Source organism: Haemorhous mexicanus, chromosome Z (assembly GCF_027477595.1).
Source record: "Haemorhous mexicanus isolate bHaeMex1 chromosome Z, bHaeMex1.pri, whole genome shotgun sequence".
NCBI lineage: Eukaryota > Metazoa > Chordata > Aves > Passeriformes > Fringillidae > Haemorhous > Haemorhous mexicanus.
Window position 1 is genome coordinate 20,914,891 of NC_082381.1, and position 15,441 is coordinate 20,930,331.

General features: G+C 46.2%; 1 long non-coding RNA gene across 1 annotated transcript; it reads right to left on the reverse strand.

Moving 5' to 3' along the window:
* Positions 1 to 10,857: 10,857 nt before the first annotated feature.
* Positions 10,858 to 14,545, reverse strand: LOC132322249 (uncharacterized). Its single transcript, XR_009485056.1, has 4 exons — positions 14,432 to 14,545; positions 12,776 to 13,396; positions 12,295 to 12,412; positions 10,858 to 11,933 (listed from the first exon to the last, which is right to left on the reverse strand). It is a non-coding gene; the product is annotated as an uncharacterized LOC132322249 (long non-coding RNA).
* Positions 14,546 to 15,441: the final 896 nt, after the last annotated feature.

The following is a 15,441-nucleotide window of genomic DNA, read 5'->3' on the forward strand; positions in this document are numbered from 1 at the left end:
AACTCTGGATATGAGAGTTCCAACAGCAACCTGCTTCCTGTTCCGGCTTCCAAAGCTTCCTGTTCCCTGCCCCTTTTCTCCTGTACAGGGGACACAAGACTTAAAAGGAACAAGCTGGGCAATCTGTGAACCTTTGGGAATAGATACAGGAGGGAATATGTTCTAACCATAATTTAACAACCCCTTGATAGTCTGCATCAATACCCCAGGGATTATATGCAATTCCTTTTTACTGGCAGATGATCTCCCTAACAGAAAAGCACTAAGCCCACCCCGCAAGGGTCCTTTTACATTGGCGTCTATCAGGTGCACAGCAGAGTCCGTGACGGTGACGTCTACTGCGGTGTCCAAGTCCATTCTGGCACTTTCGGCTGTTGACGATTTGAGTGAGCGAAGTCCCCCTCCTCCTCCACGGTGGGAGGCTGAGCTATCCAGGCAGCTCTCCGTATTTGTTTCTGCACACGAGGAGATAATGCTTTTCCAAGGTAGTTTCCCTGGAACCAACAATCCTTAGTATTGTGTTTATCTTTTTTGCAGAGAGAACAAAATTTTTTCATAACTGCAAAGCGACACTGACTCCGAACATGTCCGATTTTGCCACACCCAAAGCACTTAACATTCTTTCCCTCTGCTTTCTTTTGCAGTTTTGAAATCAGTGGCTTTACTGCACCCGGTACTGCAACAGCTACATAGGACGCCTTTTGCCTTTCTGTAGTCCTAGCCATCAGTTCCAGCATTTCTGTAACATCAGCTCCCTTTTTTTAATGTACCCAAAATCTGCCAAGTTTTATCATTAGCATTGTCAAAAGCCAGCATATAAAACAATCGTACCTTTGTGTCTGAATCCAAATCGGGATGATCATAAATAGCCTCATGCCATCTGTCCACAAATTTATCCAAGTCCTCACTCCCTCCTTGGCGAATTTGTGTAAAAGACTAAGTGTGTAACCCATCTGGAAGTGCAAGAATGGCATTATAGGCTAGTTGTTGGCTCATCTGTAAAACTTCATCAATGCTCCTAGCCTGGGCAGTGGCAGTAGCCCAGGGCCCTTTGCCAAGTACCTGTTGTGCTGGTAAACCATACAGAGGATCACCCTGTGCCCGAGGTTGTGCTGCTTCCTGGGCACACTTTTCCTCCCGGCTTTTGTGGAACATCACCTGCTGGTGGGGTGGCATTATAAGCCTGATTAGGGTATGCACATCAGCTGGAATAAATGTGTTAGAGGTAAAAACATACTGCAAAAGTGACTGTGCAAGCTGGGATTTTAAACCAAAATGTGAGATTGCAGCTGTTACCCTCTCTAAAATCTTCCAGTCAAAAGAATTGGAAGACTCTACCTGCAGCATTAGTTACTACAGGAAAAGCCTGTATGTCATTTGTGAGAAAAGTCCCTTCTACAATGGCTTCTGTAATAACCCCCTGCCACTTGCCTTTCTGCGCTGCTTCTCTTTCACAGTCGCATTCCAATTCTAATTCCACATTCTTTACAGCATGAGAGGGAGGATTTCGTTTAACCAGCTTGGATGCTGGCTTGGAGACAAAATGAGAGGGTGGCAACCGCTTTCCTGATTGTCTGCCCGAACCCACAATCATTGGCAGATCCATTTTTTCAAAAGAATAGACTCTTTTGGGGACAAATGAATCCTTTTGTTGAATTACCAATTTTTGCAAATTGTCCACTAAAGATCTTAAATCCCCTTCAACGGAAGTATTTTCATAACAACATCTCCTTCCTTATCCTTTACAGCATGTTTAGTCTCTAAGTTACAGTTATCAGCAGTTTTTTCACTCTGAGTAGAACAGTCTTTTGTTCTGCAGACCCGAAGAGGTTTTTGCACTGCGAGTACAAGTATCCTTTGGTCTGCAGACCAACACCTCTGAAGAGGCAGCAGCTTCCTCTTTCTCACGAGGAGCTGGAGGAGCAGTTGGTGTAATGCTGGATGCTGAGCCGAGGGCTTGTGGGCTGCGCGAGGGAATATCTAAGGCTGTAGAAAACAGTGGCTGAACTGAAGTTGCTGGAAATGCCTGAGGCTTTTCTGACTCAGAGGCAAGGGCAGCACAAGCTACAGCAGCAGCTTTCCTCTCTGCCTTTAAGGCCTGTAAAACCTCCATGATAGTTTTCCACAAAGTTGCATACTTGGATGCCTCTTTTGCCTCATGCCCCCCCGGATGCAATGCAGTCCCACAACCCTCACCCCACAGCTTCCCATGTCGAAACCTCAAAAGCAGCCTGTGCTCCTGCTATGAGATTATGGTCCCAAGCCCAGTGTAATAGTCCCTTCAAATTGGAAGCATCCTACTTATATTCTCTCTTAGAGAGGATATGTTGGAGGAGTTTGTGAACTCCTTCCCTTTCATGTTCAGACCCCATCTCCTCCCCGGCCGCTCACCTTGATCAGGGCGAGATTCGGGACATCTACGACTGGAGCTCCAGTAACCTTTTCCTCTCACCGGGGCAGTGAGGATACTTTTGACCGGCTTCTCCACTCCTCGAAGGCTGGCTCTGATCCTCTGCACAGCAGCCAAATTGCCGTCCTCGAGTCCCTCTAAGGGTTGCGCGCGATCTCCCCTGGAAATGTGGGGGGGAAAATGCGGGATGTGGAGGTTCAGGGACATCACACCACAACCAATATGATCATGTAAAAACAAATTTATTATCTCTAAAAAGACTGTATTTGTAATAATTCTCTACTGTCCACACGTCTCTAGCTAATCCATGATTGGTTAACCCTAGCTGTTCACGAGTCTAAAATTGGATGCTGACTGGATTATCTAACTTTTCATGCGTGTGGCTGTGGTTTTCTGTCCCACCCATGAATTCTCTTTTTTCTTACTTTCCAAGCTCACTGACAAACTTGCTGAGTCCAGATGACTCTTTCTTCTTGTATCTTTTTCAAGGATATACCGACCCCATTTTCTGAATATGTCCATTATTGTTTGTGAACGTGTCCATTGTCCATTATCCCAAGCAGGCTGGATTGTGCATCGGCTGAATACGGCCATTGTCCTGCAAAAACTCTCCGATCTGCAACAAATCCTCAACACCTAACTTCAGTGTGTTTGAGCCAGCGCTGTTGGCAGCACTATCTCTGCGTCCTGGGACATTTCCTGGTTCCTGTGCCTTGACACTGCTTTCACCTGGGGCTGGGGAAGGAGTTTGGGTCCCTGAACTGGCTGGTGGTGAAAAGCAGGTTCATTTTTGTGAGATGAGGTGATGGTGTTCACGTGTCCCCGTGGCTTAGTGCCCTTTGTGAGCTTCTTACTTGAACTAGAATTTGTGGAGTGTTTAAACCTTGTTGCTTTTTGTTTGGTTTTTTTTTTTTTTTTGGTTTTTTTTTTTTTTTTGTGGGGGGGGTACTACTAAGAGAAACAAGTTGTTGTAGTCCCTGAAATGTTCTGCTTTCATCCTTATGCAAGATAGAGAGGAATAGACTCTTTTCATCCCTTAGGTAATTATTTGCTTTACTATCGCACTGCAGTGAGATAGGATGAATGTAGGTTACAAGTAGTAACAGAATATTAAATGAGACAACAATAAGCACAGGAGCAAAAGATAAAAAATGTCTCAAGAATTAACCTAGTAGTTTGAGAATTCATGAATATTTCCAATGCTTACAAGGATGCTTAAGTCGATTTTTCTTTTCTGATACAGAATGTGTTTTCAATTATTTTGCATACAGGACTCCCTGGGGATGTAAGAACTTGAAGAATTTCAAGTCTGCAGCTTCAGGAATGAGGTAATAAACTTTTGACTCAATTTGTCAACCTGAAAAAACTATTAAGTACCCCACAGCAATTACAAGTTCTAGCTACTAGCAGTGCAATAAAAACACAACTGCCCTTTTCCCCCCTTAGCATTTTCTGCCTGGCCCTGTAAAATTTTTTTTTGCACCTTGTTTCTTAGTTTGCTTTCCAAACCATTCCATGTCCTCAACAGATCTTGAGAACAGATCTTGAGTAGATCTGAATAATTGAAAATAGGAAATAGGAAATAGGAAATTGAATATAGGAAATCAAATGAGGAATCACACTTCATAAGCTTGTGCTTCTGGACTGAAAACTTAGGTTAACTCAAGTAGACATTGCTGAATGCTCAACCTGGTCTGGCAGGCTCCTGTCTCTGAAAGGTGGCAACTGAAACCTCTGTGTTTGCCCAGAAAGGCAAGTTAGGGGATAGCTAGTGAGAGGAATAGCAGATTTGTCTTTACAAACAAGCTGTGGTTCTGCTGGTAGATGAAACTAGCACTGGGAGATAAAATAAACAATGGGAGGGATTCCACTGAATGATGAATGGAAAAAGAGATTTGCTTTTACAAATCAACTTTAGGTTTGCTAATAAACGAAATTAGACATTGAAAGATGAAAGAAACAATGGGGAAGAAAAACCCCTAAATACCATAAGAATTAAAAAATAAAAGGGAGGGTTATACATTAGAGGGAAATCTTTGGTGTCAGGTGTGTCGGGGAGTCTGCACCTCTCAAGTACCTCAGCCAATGGGGAAAGAGAGAAGGGAAATGGGGCCGGGAATTGAGGATAAAAAGGAGGCTGCATCCTCCAGAAATATGAGAGATCCCAGGAAAATGCCCCATGATCTCTCTCTTTATTAGAATACAGCCAAAAAGGACTTGTTTGTCTCCTTTTTGGACATAAACCTCTGGTGTTCGGGCACTAGGACCAGACCTGGGGCTGGCATGCTCTGCATTTCCAGGATGGCTCATGGACAGGGTAAGGTGGTACTGTGCACTCTGGATCAAGCTGTGATTCTATGGATACTTCAGCAAGAGAAGGTTTTTTCAGGGTGATTCAACCTTCACCCTTGCTATGCTTGCTGTGACATTTGCATCTCTCTTTGGTAAAACTTCAGAAACCTTAATGGTGAAATGTTACAAACATCAGCAAAAGTCATCATAGTTTGCATGCAAAAATGCATAAGTTTTGACATTTGGGAACTGGAAGGAACTAATTTCTATTGGTGATGATACCAAAGAGGGCAGGTTGGTGCCTTGGAGCCTATGTCTGCTACTCTTGACTGAAAAATACCTTTTGAAGTGGCACCCTATGGCCCTGGATGGCCAGAACCGAGGTCCAGGAGGCCAGACAGGTGTTTACTACTGACTCTTTGACCTTTTAAGCCAAATAAAACTTTAAAATTCTCAGAATTAGTTATTTATAAAACAAAAGAATAAAGGAGAGAGGTTGTACACTCTGTGTGTGTGTAACACCTTGAACATACCACATTATAATAACACACTCTCCAAACATCCATTCTTTTTTATGACCATTATCCATTAGGAAATGCCAGGTAAAACTTATTTCTTTGTTCAGAAGTACCTCACCTACTGACAACAATTAGAATTGCTTACGGGGCCTCAGTTGCAAATGCAAAACATTCAAAACTCAAACTAATTGGTTACATTAGAAAACACACCTTGCTTTCCTCAAGAGGTTGATTGTGAGCTGTTTCCTGAGCTATTCATGAAAACATCCTGGGGCTGTTTGCATCAAACACTGGGATTTTCTTAGCAGCAAAAGAGGGAAAGTGCCCCATGCGTGGGAAAGTAATTCCCTCACAAAAGATGTGCTTGGGGGCTACTTAGGCCAAAAGAATTTAGTTTTAGTTCCATGGGCTGAAGAACTGCCCATCGTCTGCTTTATCAGAAGAAGAGTGTTGAGATTTTGGCCCCTTCCAGAGCCTTAAATGACTAAAGCTGAAGGGATTTCCCCCAAAAAGCAAGGAGTGTTTTGAGGAGCGTGGCCATACCTGTCTGCAGAACTGACCATGGGCTAAGGGAAGGTCCTGCTGCCCAGAGCCAGCCCGAGGTGTCCCTAAGGATTTGTCACATCCTCTGCCTCCTCTGGCAGTGCTGCCACAGAGCACAGCAGGAGGGATTCCATGGATTTGTCAGCACGGGGAGGCAGAGCGTGAGCTCCTACTGATGTTTCCATCCAGGGCTGGCACTTTCAGGCCCGCAATGACAAATTCTGCAGCTCTGGCTGCACAGTTGTTGTTGGCGGTGCTGTGACAGCCTCTGCCACCGAGCAAGAGCGTCTGCAGGGGCAGGATGGTGCAGAGATGCCTCTCAGAGAACGGAGAGAACACCTTCAAACAGCATCTGGCAGAGCTAATGAAGGGGTGGTGAATCCCTTTGAAGGGCATGGGTTATAAAAACCTCTCTCTGTGAAAAAAAGAGACCATAGGAGTGAAGAGAGAAAGGGAAAGGGGAAGGGAAAGGTAAAAAAAAGAGGAAAAGGAAAGAGAAAGGGAGAGAGGGAGAGGATAGAGTCCTTAGAAAAAAAGGATTAGTCCCATATGTAGTCTTTCCTTCTTGTCAAGGAACGAGCTCAAATCTCCAGGCAAATATAAAAGGCTACAAGATTGTAGGAGTATGTAAATTACAGTGTTAATGAACCTGACTAGAATTCAGTTTTAACTTCTGAAGAATTAAAGATTGAACAGAGAATGTCACAGCCTCACCTTTCCTCAGTGATATGTGAAAGGCCAGAACAAGAAGAGAGAATCTGACTTACTCTGCTGGTGCCTGCTGAAATCAACATATACTGAGAAATTATTGCTGTTATTGAAAGACCAGTTTAAGTTACAGGAGGGTCTCTTGCCTTGGTGAGCTCTTGGCCCTCTGTGGTACACCTCACCTCAATTCAGACTTCAGGTGGTTTGTTGTTCTCCTTTTCTTCCTCCAGAACACCAAGAGATCAAAATTATTGGTAAAAACAGGACTTCTACTTTCAGTCAAAGCCAAAGAGAAGCTCTGCAGGGCTTCTTCCTAAATACTCTGATAAAATACTCTGGTGATCTTATCACACCCTCTTCTCAAACCTTTGGCCCCAGATTCTGCTCTGGAACACCATGACTTCCTTGTACTCTGAAAGAGGAAAAAAATCAAACCTCATGAGCTGGTCCTACCTTTAAAACCAGTGTTCCTCCCACCAGAAACTTTTTTCCTGTGCTCTGCAATCCCCACTGTTTATTGCAATAAAATGCATCTTTTTAAACTAGGTTTACATAAGTTCCATATGCTTGGATGAGTTTGTATGCCTTTGTATCTATATATGTTTATTACCAGTATCTGCTTATTGCAACATTCCAGGAATCCCTTTTGACTCTTCTCTCCATGTTCCTGCAGAAGGTCAGGTCACTCTGGGTTTCACACCATTAAAAATCCAGGTTGTTCATGTCCTAGGTGTGATGGGCAGGCACAATTTCCCTGCTGACACAGAGACTGAGGACAAACCCCTCTGCTGTCACTGAAAGCAAAAGAAAGGAGAAAGTTTCTGCCCATTGGAAAGTCCCCGTTGGCCTGAAGGACTCTGCCTCTTCTTTCTCAGCAGCAGCTCAGCAGCCGGACACAGAGAAGGACAAGAGAGGGAGGGATGGTTGACTGGTGTGACAGTGTCACAGCACTTGCAAACAAGAGCTGAGTCTGTCAGTAAGATCTCTGCAGAGGCAAGTCCTTGCTGAGGATGAGGAGCTGTGTCACTTGTGCTTAGTTTGCATTGAGTTAAGGGCACGGTGGATTTTCATCCTGCAGGTGTGGCCCCTGTGACAACAGCCTGTTCATCCTTCAGGGGGCTTGTGCCCACAGGGACAGTGCTGCTCTTGCCAGCACACCACAGTTTGTCCTCATGCCAAAGAGTCCCTGCAGAAATTACTTCCTAAAGTAACATTTTCCTTTTGCTCTCAAACCAAGGATTTAGATGTAATGGTATAATAAAAACAAATCTTTTTCCCTGTTGTCTATCAGGACAGGAGGAAAATCCTATCACATCCAGATAGCGAGGCATTGATTTCATTTCCACACTGGAAATGAATTGCAGGAGCAAGTGAAGTAAATTCTGTGCTGGAACAGTGAAGTCCTGCCACCATAAATCAGTGTGGTGCCTGAAGGGTTTTGTAGCAGGTTTGCAACTTAGTTGGTGCTCAAGAAGTTTATAAGGTCCAACATAGACCTAAGGTTTGCACAGCAGAGTTTAGGAGTTTAGGCTGACAGCTAAGGGAGCATAAATTAAATGGTCTTTCCAACCCAGAAGGCTGGTGAGAAATGTTGGTATTTGTGCTCTCCTTCCTTGTTTAAAAGCATAGCAACATGTTTGATGAGATTCTGGAATTGCAGCTAAAAATCATGGCCAGATGAAGTCACGTAAGTGGTTGTTGTGCATTTATAATTGTGGAGGTCAGTATCAGTGTAGCTGCTTCTGGTAATACAAAAAGCTCTTTCAAGACACTTCTTAAGAGAAATGTCTTTTTCCTTTTCACTCTTAACTGCAAAGCCCCTCCAGGATGTACAGCAAACAAGGTATCTTGATGTTTTTTCACAATAACAGAAAACTTCCCCTTTGATCAGCCTGAATTGCACAATTCTCATCACTATTAAAGAATTTCATTTAGTCTCTGCTGTAAATGAGTGATGTCTATGCAACAGGGTTGATAAAGGACAGACCCAAATTACCAAGAGGGGTATTTGTTACATCTACCATTACTCATCAAACACTTTAAACAACCCATACCATAGAGCCCAAAGCTAACATGGCTCCATGTTAAACATTTCTGATGGATTACACATCCTTGTGTGAAGATGGAATTAGGATTTAAAGCCAGTATTTCTGCAAATACAAGCATTGTGCAAGAACATTGCATATTCAAAATGGAAACCAAGCATCACCTGTACAGGGTAAACGCAGCAATAACATGAATACACTTCTCCCATCAGGTTCACGGGCAGCTTAACCAATTCTGTGCTTGCAAATCATCTGTTCTGGCATCTTTTTGGGGCCCTGAACTGAGAAAGTCACACCGAAATTCTGTGGGACCATCCAAATTTCTCCAGATACAAACCAGTCTCCAGGTGACATGAGTGACTGCAGCACCCTCCAATAACAGTGGGGGGCCAGGTTTGCTGTGCTCTCTTTGTCATTGTGGGTTTGTAATTCAGACTCACAGAGGGGCTTGGGTTGGAAGGGGCCTTAAAGACCCTCTAGATCAACCCCTCTGCCATGGGCAGGGACACCTTCCACTAGACCAGGTGGCTCAGAGCCCCTCCAAGCTTTGGCAAATACCCAAGGACACCTTTTTCTCTGTTTTGCAAGGTCAGATTTCCATGCTCACCTTCACAGAGGGCTCCAGTTTCACACACAGCATTGCTGGTTGGTCACTCTTATCTCCACAGCCCAGCAGAGATCCTATTTTAGATGGCTCTCCCTGCTCCCAAGACCCCAGGGACTGGTCACTGCCTCTCCTCCTTCTGCTTTCCCTTCCAGGATCAGAGATTTCCTGCTGCTTCCTCCATGTCTGAGACAACTGGAGGAGATGAGGAGCTGAGGAAGTGGCTTCTGACAGACAGTTGATAACACTCAGCTGGGTATTTTTATCTCCTGCCAGTAAGCTGTCAGGCTCCTTACACAAATTCCTCCTGCTTGGAAAGGGCTGGTGTGAGCAGCAGGAATTGTTGCCGGCTAGAACTTTTCCAAGAGCTGGACCAAAGAAGCATTTTGTGGAAGGCCACCAGCTGCCCTTGGACAGCAGCACGAGGTGTGAGGTCCCCTTTGAAAGCCATCCCTGCACAAGGACAGCCCGGCCTTCTCCAGAACCCAGAGCACCTTCCAGGCTTTTGGACTGGCCTCGTCCCTCACCCTACAGGAGCAGGTTGCTGTTGGAACTCTCATATCCACAATTTCTGGCTGGATTGCTGTGTCTTACCACAGACAGCCCTGGAGACAACAGTGCAGACTCCATCTGCAGTAAAAGGGGACTTTGTTCCAGCTTTTCCCTTGGACCAGCGTGCAGCAAGCCCACCTGGGCCCCATTCAGGTCAGTGTGGGCCGGTAGTCAGCTTCTACTGGGAATGTAAAGCTTTTCCCTAATTTCCACAGGGAATAATGGAGCAAACCCAGCTGCACCAACCCCCAAATTTCACTCTAAAAATGACAATTTTCATTTTCCTCTATTCAAGCCTTGAAGAAAACAAACTTTACTTGAGCGAGCTGGAGGCACAGTGCCCTCCAAGATCATTCTTGAGCAGGACAGTATTCCAGGGGAAGATTGGCAAACCCAGAGTTTACTGGTGCTTAGGAAGCCTTGCAAAACCTTCCCACGGGCGGTGCTCTGGCACCCTCCTGAGCTCCTGGAGCCCTCACTCACCTCAGGCACAGTTTGGACAACAGCAGGGGAGGGTTCCGTGAGACGTGGGGACAGGAGGAGGGAAGGCTTTGCAAACACTGCCACGAGGGCAGGGCTGTTTGCATTTATGGTGCCAAGAGGTAGTAAATCATCTTGATTTAATGGGAGGTGCGGAAGGGCAAAAATTCTCAGTGATAAGGAGAGAGTGTCTCCAGTCACACAGCAAGGGAAGTGAAGGGGAAAGTGCAATCTGTATTTCATGGGAGGTGTTCAGTTTTTAACAAAATATTTTTGCGGAAGACGTGACGAGGCAGTGGTGATTCAGAGCATTTCATCAGACTCACAGAGTATCCCCACATCTGCTCGGCCACATTTTCTCTCTTTTTTTCCTTGTGAATGATTGCTCCTGACAGGGTTGCTCCTGCTTGGAGTTCTGCTCTCAGTGGAGTCCCGGAGTTTTCTCAGCAGGCCTCTGCAGCGAGTTCTGAGCCAAGGCGTGGCTCTGCTGCCAGCCCAAATCTGCCCTTCCCTTGCCCAGCCTGAGTGCAGGTGGGGCATGTGCTGGCCATGGCCGGAGATTTCCATGGCCAAAATCCTCCAGCATTTCCATCTCCTCATGGCTTTGGGTAGCACAAATCACACAACAGCCATCGCAGCTGACAAATGGCATTTCCTGCAGATTGCCACAGCTGCACTGCTGATCCACAAATCCACCAGAATCAATTTCAGTTGAAAAATGTCATTTATTACAAACTGCTACACCCATGCTGACAATACAGAACTCAACAGATCTCAATTTAAGGTAAAACCAGCAATTTATTAGATTATTACAACCAGTCTATGTAAAAATATACAAATACCAAGTTCACTTAACCAAACTTGATTTATTGCTAGCCTCTACTATACACAACTCACTATACACAAAGATCAATTAGGCGTTTAACAACTTAATTTATTACATATTACTACCAAACGTAGACCCCTTATAGAAATACAAAAAGAAGCATTCTATCTCAAAATAGCCTTAAACTAAGAATTCACTAGATAGAGTTAAGCAACTATACCCTCTATACATCTTTAAAAATAATTAAATACATACATATATGCACATATTAAAAATACATATATAACTATAAAAATATACAGATGTAAATAGATTAAATATTAAAGTTTATATACAATATATATAAAAATAGATATTATCTAAAAATATACAACTATCTAAAAATATACAAATATTGCTGTAGCAATCTAAACAGCAATCCAACTGCATCCATAAAAATATACAGCTATACATCTGGAGACATGCGTAACATTTAATAGAAATAGGTCAATATACATAAAAAATATAAAAATAGGCGTATCTACTAATAGAAATACCAATACACTAATTTAAAAAGACATATACTGAAAACTACATCAAAAAAAATATAAACACCTACAAAGCTGAACGCATACGGAAAAATAACTGAACACAGATATTACAACATACATAAAAAACTAGATACATAATTACACAAACATGTAACTGCAAACCTGTATGTATATATCTATACGTACATATATACAGAGTACATTAATAAATATAACAACATACGTATAGAAATATACCAATACAAATAGCAAGCTACATATGAAAATATCGATGTAAATATCAATGACTGCATGCAAGTCTGTATATCTTCAAACAGCAGATGAAGGAGAAGGATCCCAGCTGCCCCATCTTCAAAGCCTCTCTCTCTCGGTCTACTCCTCCCGTGCAGAGCAGCTCTCCTGGACAGGGACAGCAGATTGCACATCTGGCAAGCAAAGGGAACACTGAGTGAGTACGGGGACGTTTCCCTTGGCAGCAGCTGCACTTCCATCAGGGGAGAGGAAATCTCAGAGCCTCCCCAGGAGGGCTGGAAAGAAAAAGCAGGCGAGCGGGCCAGGCTGTGGTGAGCGCAGCCGCGGCGGGACCGTCCCGCAGCCCCGGCAGCCCGGCACAGGCGGCACAGCTGCCGGGCCCTGCCGGCACAGCTGCCTTGGCCAAGGACAGCCCCTGTGCCGGCCGGGGCAGCTGCGCTGAGCGGCCCCAGCACGGGCAGGGCCCGCTCCTGCTCCTGCCACAGCCCACGCCGCCCTCAGCCCCACCCTGCCTGCCCGGGCCTGTGGCCTCACCCGATCTCTCTCCAGGCTGGCAGCAGCAGGTCCCCGTTCCCTGCTCCTGCTGCTGCCCTTCAGATTCTCCCTGCTGGCTCCCATCAGTCTCCGGCTGTCCTCGAGGTCTTCCTTGCAGCTGGGGCAAAAGTGGAGGCTTTGCAATTGGTTCCGAGGCCTGGCAGAGCTGCAGTCCTGGAGCCCTCTGTGCTCCCTGCTGGCTCCATCCATCCCTTCAGCCCCGCCATGCTCTCACTGAACCCCCAGCCCCCTTCAGTTTCTTCAGGCCCTCACTGTCCTCTCATCCCCTCAGTCCCTTTCTGACCCATCCCATCCCATCCCCCTTAGACCTGCCAGCCCCTCAACCTGTGCCACTTCCCTGTCACCTCAGTGCCACCATTGGCCTCGGCTGCCCCACAGCCCCCAGCCCCAGCAGCAGCTCAGGCTCCCCGTCCCTTCAGCGCCACCGCCCCCTCAGCCCCCTCAGCCCCCTCTGGCTCACCGTCCTTCAGCAGCTCCTCAGGGGACAGTGCCTGGGGCCAGCGGCAGCTCCCACCGCTCCAGGGACAGCCGGGGCTGGAAGTGCTGCTCCGGCTGGCTGGCCGCCAGCTCGGACCCAGCACAGGGAGAGGGGACACAGGGGGCACAGGGGGAAAAGCAAGAGGTGAGAAAGGCAGCCGAGGGGGCAAAGAGCTAAAAATGCAGCCTAGGCCTACGCAAACAGCAATCTATCCATCAATCTATACATCTAAACACTCATATTCCTCTTACTATGCAACTGTACGCATTTATAAATATAACTTCATCTATATATTTTTTTTGGACTCTACACAAAAAAAAATTAAACTCTGAAAATCTGTAAGTGTAAATTTATAATAAAATCTATCACTTCTCTAACTGAATATATATCCCCATTTAACTCTACAGATCTATCAATATATGCTTATATAAAAAGAACACTCTAATCTATAAATAGAACTATACCCTTTGATAAATAAAACCATAGGAATCTATAAACATATTTACAAACAGAGGAATTCTACCTGCCCGATGGTCACGGGCTCTCCTCTGTCTCCTCCTGCCAGGCAGGGCAGCCCTCCTGGAGATGTTGGTCAGATGGCATCTGGGAAGCCAAGGGAACGCTCAGTCAATATTGGCCCTTGTGCACCTTTCCCCTGGACAGCAATTGCCCTTCTACCAGGGACTGTCAAAGATGGCCTGAAAGGCAGACTCTCACTTGGCAATTTGAAGCCTGCCCTTAAAAGAACAGGGACCATTCCAAGTGTTCAAAAGCGTGTTTCAAAACACTGAAGGATCTCAATATATTAAGTCTCAGCACTCGCAGTGCAAAGGGCACCCACGAGAGCTTGAAACACACACAGCCCCAAGAGCCACAAAGAAGCCCAGCCTTGTTCTTTCTCTGTGCTGACCGACAGACCTCAGTCCTCACTGAAATGCCTGAAGCTGAGGGCTGCTGGGAGCTGAGTCATGAACCAGCTCCATTACCAGGGCCATCTACCAACTGCCCCCTGCAGCGAGCAGCAGCTGCTCCAACTCGACCATCGGCTCTGGCAGGAAGGGCTGCGAGGGACAGAGCTCCCTACGAGGCCTGCAGGCTGCACCAGCTTGGCTAAGGAATGGATCCAAAGCGCTCCCTCTCTCCTCTTAGGTCTCCCTAATCAGGGCTCATTCCAGCTTTCCATTCTGATACTGGACTGACTGTGATGTTTCACTTGGCTGGCCTCTGATGTTCTGCTCCTTGTTTTTCTGGTGGGTCAGCACCAATACCAGCAGACTGGTACTACATTGAGTCAGTGATCTGGACTTCTAGCCTGACTTTTTGCTCTTCTTTTCCCCTGTTCCTTCAAGAGTCGCTCAGCCTAGCCTCCCCTGTCAGCCTGCAGCAAATTTATCCACCGATTTCAGCACAAGGCTGGGACACCCAACTTGGTGACACAACTCCCCCAAGGTCAGCTTTATTCCCTGCTCTCTTGCCACGGCACAGGACTCAGTGCCAGAGCCTCTGGAGAAGCGTGGAGGGCAGGACTAAGGCAGCTTGTGCCAGTGCAGGATTTGAACTCAAGGCAGCAGGAAGCACCAAGCCTGCTCAGAGCAGCCATCTCACACCTCTCTAAACCAGTGAGGGCTCTGTCCTTACCAGGCTCCTCGGGCTCCTGGGAACCGTTCCTGCAGCTCTCGGTGCCAGATGCAGCTTCCTCTGCTGCAGCTCTGTCCACAGGCTCCCCTCCTGAGGAATCGGGGGCAACACTGACATTGTCCTGAGCAGAAAAACAGAAAGAAAGGAACCCAAAGACCACTCACTATTTTCCTGGAAACACATCAGGGATACGATAACTCTCCTTCTCCACTCCCAAAGGACATGGAGCACGGAGGAGGAAACACTGCCCATACGGCTCACATGAGGAGCCTTTTAAACTCAGGATTCAGGTGGCCAAGGTTAAACTGAAGCTCTTACAAAATAACTTTTGAGACAAAACATGAGCACAGCAAACCAGGAGACACCAAGTGAGGGGACGTGCCCTCACGCTCTGACCCTGGCTCATGCCAGAGCTGGGAGAAATCAGCCAGCAGAAAGCCAGGGGCTCTCCCTGCTGCCAGCAAGGACAGAGCTCGCTGCCAGCCCTGCCCAGGGCTGGGTGCCGCAAACCCCCACACAAAGCACACATTTCTGCCTGGGCGTCTCACCACCCCCAGCCAAGCGCTCACACAACCCAGCACGAGGTGGTGCTTTTTGGAGCCCTCTGCTGCTGCCCCATCGGTATGATCCAGGTAAACATTTATGCACCCAGGGCATTCCCAGGATCACATTTGTGATCAGGGGCAAAAATCTGGACACTGGGACAGCGGGAAAAAATAACAACCCAAAAGACAGGAAAAGCCAGACAACCAAGTAGTGTTTCTATTCCAACGAGGAAGTAAATGTCCACAACGAAGCACCTGCAAATTACCTTTGGACACAAAGATATTCTCACTATGACCAGTTCCAGAACATTCATCTCTTCTGCGTCAGCACGGCCAACAGGACCCCTAAAGATTCTAAAGATGGTTCCGAACCTGCAACGTTTTCCTATTATTACGGAATAAAATGCTTCTGAAAACTGCTAAGTCTGACTTGACAGAAGACAAAAGTGATGCCACTTGAAAAGA